Source organism: Porites lutea, chromosome 2 (genome assembly GCF_958299795.1).
Source record: "Porites lutea chromosome 2, jaPorLute2.1, whole genome shotgun sequence".
NCBI classification, from domain to species: Eukaryota; Metazoa; Cnidaria; class Anthozoa; order Scleractinia; family Poritidae; genus Porites; species Porites lutea.
In genome coordinates this window covers 43,500,664-43,509,530 of record NC_133202.1, presented here as the reverse complement: position 1 = coordinate 43,509,530, position 8,867 = coordinate 43,500,664, and the positions used below count along the sequence as shown (strand labels likewise).

The following is an 8,867-nucleotide window of genomic DNA, read 5'->3' as shown; positions in this document are numbered from 1 at the left end:
TATATTTGGAGGGGCGATTTAACGGAGGGTTTTTTGCGTTACCGGTTTGGGGGGCTTATATTTGGAGGGGCTTATACATGGAGGGGTTTTTTTTCGGAATTTTACGGTATACTCTCAGAAAAGGAAAAAGAAACGTATTGTTGTGTGACGTTTAACCGATAACTCCGTTGACCATTAGTACGACAAACGCAGACGGCAGACTTGCAGACTGGCAGGTAAACGAGGTAAACCTTGTTGTGGAATACTTCAACAGATTCCCTATCCCTCAAAGTTTAAGTCATTTAAAAGTCTAGTTTAGGAATCTGTTTAAAGCATTTCACAACAAATGTTTACCTCGTTTACCTGCCAGTTTGCGTTTGTCGCACACCGGGATCGGAAGTGGGTAAGCTGGGTCTCCATAGAGACAAGGACCTCCCCCCTTGGACTGTAAGCTTCTCTCAGTTTAATTTGTTTGCAGCAGGCCAGCGTCTTTGAGCATCCCTGCATCGTGGCGTGCATCCTCCACCGGACCATTAAGATTTTCTATCAAACCATTTGGCAGTGCTATAGATTGAATTATTTGCGCATGAAAACGCTCGTGCCCGTTGTATACAATGGGCTGTTTTTCTCCAGAGCGGCATATGGGGTGTACCGTGCCGTCAGCGAAACCAGAAACAATTGGTAAGTGGACTTTCTTGTCTTGTTATAGCACGGGAGTATTCTTGAAGGTAAGTAGGGGTGAGAAATGGCTGATTCCAAGAGGTTAAACGAAACCCGTGTTTATTAAAAACCCAATCAAGTACAGTGTTAGCCATCATACGTAGCTCTGGCACCGGACATCTGTTCCCTGTGGGCACTTGAAACTCGCCAGGATCCGCAATGCGTTCGATAAAATCGGAATATCATCCTTGGCCACTCCGAAGTGAGCTTCGCAATCGCAGGAGTCGAACACATCCAAACAGAATGGATCAAAATTCCAGTCTGGAAATGGGGGGATTAATATAACGGGTTAGTAATAATCGTAAAGAATAATAAACTCTTCATCATCGAGAAAACCATCGGCATAAGCGATAAAAGGATGTTTCTAACGTCTTCGAAAGACATTTTCTTTTTCAAGCGCAGCCGCATTCTAAGTCTTCGTTGTCACGATCTTAAAATAAAACAACGGTCCAATTTTCGCAGCCTTTTAGCGTAGTCGGCCCAGTCCATGCATGGCTTGGACTCTCACGTCCAGAAGTAGTTCGTAGTCCGTAGTGACCGTATCTTAAAGTCCCGATTACCTGAGCACAACCGACGAAGGTTCCCTTATTAAAACGTAGGCTTTTGTAACTCAGCATATGTTTTCTTTCCAGATCATGGTATATATTATTTTAGTATATACTCACTCAGTGCTCTTTTTGATTCAAGCAATCTGATTGGTTCGCTATCTCGGAGTATGACGCTATATTCACTACGCTAGGCGGTGAATATAAACTAAGCAAAACAAAATCGCTGTCGTAAACTGGGTGTTTAGTCTGCGTAGCAAGCGTTTCCGTTTGGTTTCGGGGCAAAAAAAGATGGTGAAAGGGGACTTTCGGTTTTGACCGCGCGAGAAATGAAACGTGAACGAAAAAATGAAAGAGAGTAAAAACTCTTTGAAAATACAAGAATATCCTTGTGTTGATGATTTTTCAGGTAAGAAAACACTACATGGTGTTTGAAAAGCGTGATTTATTGTGAAGTGAGTAAATGTAGCTGACTTTTTATACATACGCTCATGTTTACCACTACCGGGCAAAATTAACGAGGCTGCTTTGTCACTGTTTTGTGATCTCGGGATTTCCTTGCAAGACCAATTTTGCATACAAATACAAGTTAGTTTATGGAGGAAAAAAAGGAAGGCAAATATTTTCGAAAATTGTACGTGCTAGCAAGTTGACAAAGCAAAGAACACTGCAGATAAACAACACTCACCTAGATCGTGGCCGCTGTTGACCACATTTGCCAGAAGCGTCAAAAAAACGTTCTCATTCACAGTGAGTTTACGGAAGCAAATAAAGCTCTATGTTTCTTCTCAGAAGGAATAGTAATTTAAACTTTCGACGTTTTCTTTTAAACCATTGATTCTAAAGACAAAGCTTACAAAAAGACTAGAACTATGATTTGCCATGTTTGAAGATACAGTGTAAAGATCTAACTTTTGCGCATCTACTGTTTACGGCTACATGTTCACGCATAAATTCACCCGTCAATCAAACTAATCGTTTTTTTAATTGTTTCCTTTTCGATTCTGCCGAGATCATTTTGTGTGTATATGCTAAAATAATCTATATAATGTTGAATAATTGTTACGTTAAACGTGTTTATAATAGAGACCTTCAGATTCGAGGACGAGAATGACTACGAGTACGAGATTTAACTTACAGCCGAACTCGTTGTATCGCCCTGTGCGTTTACAAACTTCGAATAGGTTTTCCTGTTACGTCAATCATTTGAGTAGTGTGGGTGGGGTTAGTGGAAATCACAATGCAACGCTCTCGCCCAGCTTGGCCCGCAAAAACAAAACTGATAATGACTCTAGACTGCTCAGGAATAGCGAAGGAAATCGCGATGATGAGTGGAATTTTTGTCGAGGGCAGGAGGCAGACATTGCTTTTTTCTTGTAAAAGACAAGAATAAGAAAGATCAGAAAAATCTTGCCCGAAACAGGGCGATCAAAAGCAACCAACCTTGAAACACAGAAACAAAAAAAGTGGATGAAAATGCACTAATCACAAGTACACTTGTGTGTCCTAAGAGGTCCGCTAAGACGATTGAAGGAACAGAAAAAACAAAAATTCCTTCGAAGTTTGCAAAACGCGCTGCACGAAACAACAAATTTGGCTGTGAAGTTTTTTTCGTGTATTCTCAAAAAAATAGACACCCCGGAAAGCTTCATTGTACTTTTTTTTTATTATTAGAAAAGATAGCTCTGTTATCTATATTGAAGGATGGAAGTTAAGCCCTCTCTCGAATGGCAAAATAATAAAAATTCTAACATTTGATAACTCGTTTCCGCCATTACGACATTCTCGCTAAAACTCGTATTAGAATGAAGACGGCTACCAAGTTTTCAAGCCAAAATGACGCTGGTTCACGCGCGCGTAATACTTGGTATTGAGGAAATCTCGTCATCGTAGTCGTACTTAGACTGTTCAAAGTCCTCTATTTTTCCGTAAGATCATCGAGATCGAGCGCTTTGCGTTACGGGCTGCCATCTTGTACATTTGAAAATCAAGATAGCCGTGACGGTAAGACGCGGTATATCTAAACGATCTCACGAAAAAATAGGGGACTGTGAACAGTCTAAGTCGTACTCGTCTTAGAATCTAAAGGTCCTAATGTTTATTTTATTGGTAGCTATGGTGACAAGACTCCAAAATCTACACTTGCTCGGGTATATGCTTCGCTGTGGATGATCGTCGGATTGATGTTAATGTCAATCATTACTGCCCAGGTCTCCTCGACCATCACCTCTGAAAACCTGCGCTCCTTGGATGAAGAGTTTGGCAAAAGGGTACAATAGCCACTTAAGAATTTACGTATTTTTAAAAGCTTTAACAAGGAAACGAAGAAACTCTAAGTGATATCGGCAAATCCCTATACAGCCTACGAACACTTATTGAATGATCAGGTTGCTTTTTTGTATTTTTTTTTCTTAGCGATTTAAGTGGTGTTTTAACCCTCGGACGTAAAATTCACACCCCCACCGTGGTACAAGAGCAGGAAGCGGTTTCATGGAACCCCTCCCCAGAGTTTTTGATTTGTTGCAGAATTTCGAAACGATTTTGCCTTCAGTGGAAAGCCTTTGACGGTCTCTCAACAAGATGAGGTATATTTTATGGGTGGTGGCACTAGCAGAAGCCGCCATCTTGGATTTTACCAAGAATTAGAAACCAGGTTAAAATCGCGATAAATGGTAAATCTTTTGTACTTGACATGTAAAATAACACATAAATAAGCACTTTGCATCATTATTTACAAGTTTTACTTTTAGTATTGAAAAAAGTTGAAAAATGGCTTGACCACCTGCTACTTATGACGTTATATCTCGTAACCATAGTAACTAACCATCACTAAACTTGTCTCAAAATGCGCGCGAGGGATAAACAAACAGCTACTGAAAACGGCAGGTGGTGATGTTTTATCCTCTAGGAAAAATTAAAAAAAGACCTCAGAGGGGGAGGGGAGGGGGTTGGCAACCCCTCGTTGTACGTCCTAGGATTAAGACACCAGAAGACACCAACTCGGAAACAAAGTCAACATCCTTTCTTTACTCTTTCTTCATCGCTTAACTTAAAAATCCCGAATGCTAGTCCGAAGTACACCATAATCTTTCCCATGCTTCCGGGAAGCAAGCTTGACGACTCGCAAAAGCAATACAGCCAATAAATTAATGGCTATATATACTACAAACGGTCCTGGAAAATGTGTCAGCACTAAAACTTTTAACAAGAACAATAAAAAAACTGCTATTTGCCTGTCGATGTTGACCGGCGTTCAAAACAAACCAGTTGTTCAGCTGCTGACAAAGTCTACGGGCATCGAGAAATAACGAAAAACAGGCACATCTCGTAGATGAAGTATTTTTTTTCCCATTTTGTTCCACATCGTTATTTTCAACCGTTTTCGTGTTCGCGAAATGGCAGTTTTCATTTAAGAGCACAGTACCGTTGAGAGCGCAGCTCATAGAACTTAAGGTTTAATTGTTATACTTGAAGACAAAATGCCAAAGTGTGAGAGAGAAAGACCATGTGAACGACAAACAAAGGATTCTCCCTATGTAAAGGGAATCTAAGACAATCTTGGATTCTGGATTGTACGCCGAAGATTCCGGATTCCAGGTACTGGATTCCAAAATTTGCCACTGAAACTACAAGGCTGTTTACATGGAGGGAGGAAGATCCTAGTACCAGGAAGATCCTACAAGGCGGAACAACTTTACGTTGGGTTTACATGCAGACATTTTGGTCCGTGTGGTGCCCAAATATAGAACGTTGGAGAGGGAATTAAAAATGGCGGGCGACAAAAACAGACATACAATTTCGGCCCTTCTGTTCTCTTTACTGGCGTTAACAACCACCTTTCAGCAGAATTACTGCAATAATCAGCTCGTGGTAAAGGCCAAACGAAATGGTTGGCCTTTATTGCCGTGATTAGCCACTGAACAAGCCGCCGCCATTTATGTCTGGTTTGTCCCTAGTACTAGGATCTTCCTAGCGAAAGCAGTTTACATGGTGCTAGGATCTTCTTACCTGTTAGCTAGGAAGATCCTAGCGTTAGGGAAAAGTACAGCCGTTTGCATGTAAATTGAATACATAAAACATATGGCGTTAGGATGATCCGCCCTCTAGCATCTTCCTGGTACTAGGATCTTTCTCCCTCTATGTAAACATCCCCTAGTATTCTAGATTCCAAGCGTTTGAGTGGGAATACAGATCCCTTGAGCTGCATTCCGGATTCCACAGTCAAGCATTTTTTCCCGGATTCCGAATTCCACAGACCAAAATTTCCTGGATTCCAGAATCCACATGCCCTTACAAAAAGATTGCTCACCATCAGCCTCAGGGAGTGTAGCATCATCGTTTTTATCTTTGACGTTTACTCAGCCCAAAGGGGGTAGTTTTCTGCTTGGCTTCAGCTATTCCTTTAGTATTGATATCTAAATATGCTCTTCGTAATACTGCATAATGGTTTGGAAAAAATTGAAAAGGAAAATTCGCATTTGACGGGTCTAGTATGATACTTTCCAGGTTCATTAACCACAGTTAGCCATTTCGTGAACACCTAGGTTTTGTTCGACTCTCTATTTTCTTACTATCTACAGTTTCAGTCTCTTTGCCCGTTCGCACCTTTATCATTTAAAAATTTCCTTCCTAGACTGGAGTTCCAATAGGAAGCAAAGAATTTTTTAAGAAAAGCAGCTTTGAAGCTCATTCAGTGACTGGTAAATATACTATATTCTAATGATTTCTTGTAAAAGTTTTTAATCTAAATTAGTTTGTGTATATAAGGAAAAATTGAACTTGAAAACGTTACTCGACGTTTTGATGTTTCCAACATCATTATCAAAAGTGAGAAATGTAAAGTTTCAGAGTTGTTTAAAGAGCGGAAGTTTGAATCACTTACATGTATTCGTGCGTGCGTCATTGTTCTGTAGGCTTTTTCAGTTACAGGGACACTTTTACCGTGGTAAATGACCCTTTTACCGCGGGAAATTGGCGTGGTGCGTGTGACCGGACTGTTCCGAGATACATTTACCATGGGAAATATCCATGGTTACGTCAAAAAGAAGAAAGAAACCGCCCATGACATTTAACGTGGTAAATAGCTGGGGTTTTTCGATACCCAAGGCAAAGAGAGCCAATCAGGTTCTTCATTTGACGCTAAAATGAAACCACAAAAAATAAATTTACTTTTAAACATTTTTGGCTTTCTTAAATTTTACCTTTTTGAGCGATTAAAAAAAAATAGCTCATTTCTCTGGGCGGTTATGATGTGTGTTACAGGGGCCAATAAGGTTAAAAGTACTATGATTTGATGCTAGGAACCACTTGAGACTGCCCCGATCTTGGTTCTTCACAATTATAAGTTTTTCGTCTTTTATTACGGCTAAAGGTGTTTAGAAGAATAACATTTAAATGTATTCATGGTCCAAACATTAAGTACAGTGATGAAGCTGTTTATCGGGCTCGAGTTTTTATGTGGGTGCTGCTTCGAGACATTTCTGACCTAATTTAGCTATCGCGAACAGTGCAACGCACGTATTTCATAATTTATGAGTTCTGTTTCACCTGCTTCAAGGTAGAGTATAAAAGATTACATATTTTTCAAAGTTCTTCAAATGAAACGTTAATAACTGATATTTAGATATGGACTTTAATTCGGTAGTATGCGCCCTATAAATTGTGGCTGTAGAAGTTTGAAAGGAAGCTTTTTTTTTTTTTGAAAGCTGTACCGAGTAAGTTAATCCTGTAAATAAGCTTTATTCAGTCTCGCTTACAGAGTTCAACAGATCTTTTTCGTTCCGGCAAACTAGAATTAAGTGAACAACATGATACATGCTTGCTGCTTAAGAGTCACCGATTTCCTTGAAGATACTTTCCCCCTGATTAAGACAAAAGCACCATATATTTATTATTTAGAAAAAAGTATAACTAGCAGAAACACATTCTGCAATTCTTCATTTTCTTATCTTGTTTGAATGTGCTCTTTTCATTTGTGCATTTTCGCTGTAGAATATTCCACAGAAAAGGATCTTTTAAAGAGCCTTGAAAATGGAAGTGTGGACCAGATTTGGCTGTTTGAGTGCAAAGCTAAGCCAGACTTCCCTCTCATGGTTGTAAAAGTTCATCATGAAGCACCAGAAATCGGGGTACAAATAACGACACGAGAAACAGAAGATGGTCGGCATTTCTCACATTGGGTTAAGGACAATCCTCATCATTTTGTTGAAGAAGATGGTTATGATGATGAATATTGCAAATATCTGTTAAATATGGCTCCGGACCAGAATATCCGGATGGCTGAAGCTCACTGTGTAGATGTAAGAAACTTTCATTTTCTGTTTTATTTTACGCATCAGTTGAGTTATTGCCTCGAATTTTCCGATACGAAAACGCCCATTCTGCATGAACTAAATCTCAAGAAAACTGCAAAAATTGAAATAAGTACTTTAAAGTTAGTCTTTACCATTGCTAGCCCCGTAAGCGTCTTGTGCATGTAAACCGCCTCCTCCGACTAGCGTCGTAATCTTCCTCTGCCGACCCCTGCACACTGATTTTCTTTCGTCCCAAGTAAGGCAATCCAAGACAGTTTTGGAATCTGGATTCCAAGCCGTGGATTCCGGATTCTACTTACTAAATTCCAGTCTTTGTCAGGGTAACTTGGATTCTGGATTCCAACAAGAGTGAACGATTCTCTCTTGATTCCAATCGTAAGTAGGATTCCGGATTCCTTGAGCTGTATTCTGGATCCCAAAGCTCAGGATTGCGGATTCATCAAGCAAAATTTTCCCTAATTCCGTACAGTTCATCATGCAAAAATTCGGCGGGTTCCGCCGGAATCCGGATTCCCTTGCAAAGGGCGCCTTTAGTCCTGGTATTCAACATTGACAAACATCGTTTTCCTCTCTGCGCTATAAGATGGTTTCGACCGGACCACCTAAGAAAGAAACTCTTTTTAAAGTTTAGGGTTTCATTATATTGCCTTTATTCTAATTTTGGTAATTCGTCAGTAGCATGTAATAATAAAAGATAGACCCAAATAGACTTTGATAGACTTTGTCTAAATGTGAATCAGCGTTTAATAAGCGTTTGAAGAGGTGTGAGTGTCGATGCTATCTTGGAACCCATTATGCTAGAGCATTCTCAAACTTTCCAGTGCGGTGTAATAAGCGTAAAAAACGAGGAGGCAATTAGCTGATTAGTAACTTTCAAGCGTACTCAAAGATTTAAACTCGGGTCCTTATAGTCTAATGCTCTGGCCAATCCACTCTGCTTTCTCAGTTTAATTTCTTATGTATTTGAATTCGTTTCTTCAACAGCAGCGCTGCTTTGATTTGTTCGACAATGGCAAATCCCGTGGCAGTCTGAAGAAAAATACGAAAAAGAAGATGGAATTGATCGATTACTTAATGTGTGGCTTCGCCGGACTGCTGGTTGTTCTTTTCATTGTTGGAGCACTGGCAGAAACCTGCTTAAAAAGGCTAAAAACAAAAACAAAGAAGCCTCCTAAAGGTCCGTTTTACATTCGTAAGATACGTTAAAGATTGTCTTGACAAGCTCTTGACACGAACTTAGCTCAGTTACATAAGTACGTCAACACCGAGGCGCAGAGCTACAACAGCAGTGTGCGCCAGCGTACTAACT

General features: G+C 40.0%; 1 pseudogene; it reads right to left on the bottom strand.

Annotated features, from left to right (window-relative positions):
• Positions 1–306: 306 nt before the first annotated feature.
• Positions 307–1,083, bottom strand: LOC140926257 (uncharacterized; annotated as a pseudogene).
• Positions 1,084–8,867: the final 7,784 nt, after the last annotated feature.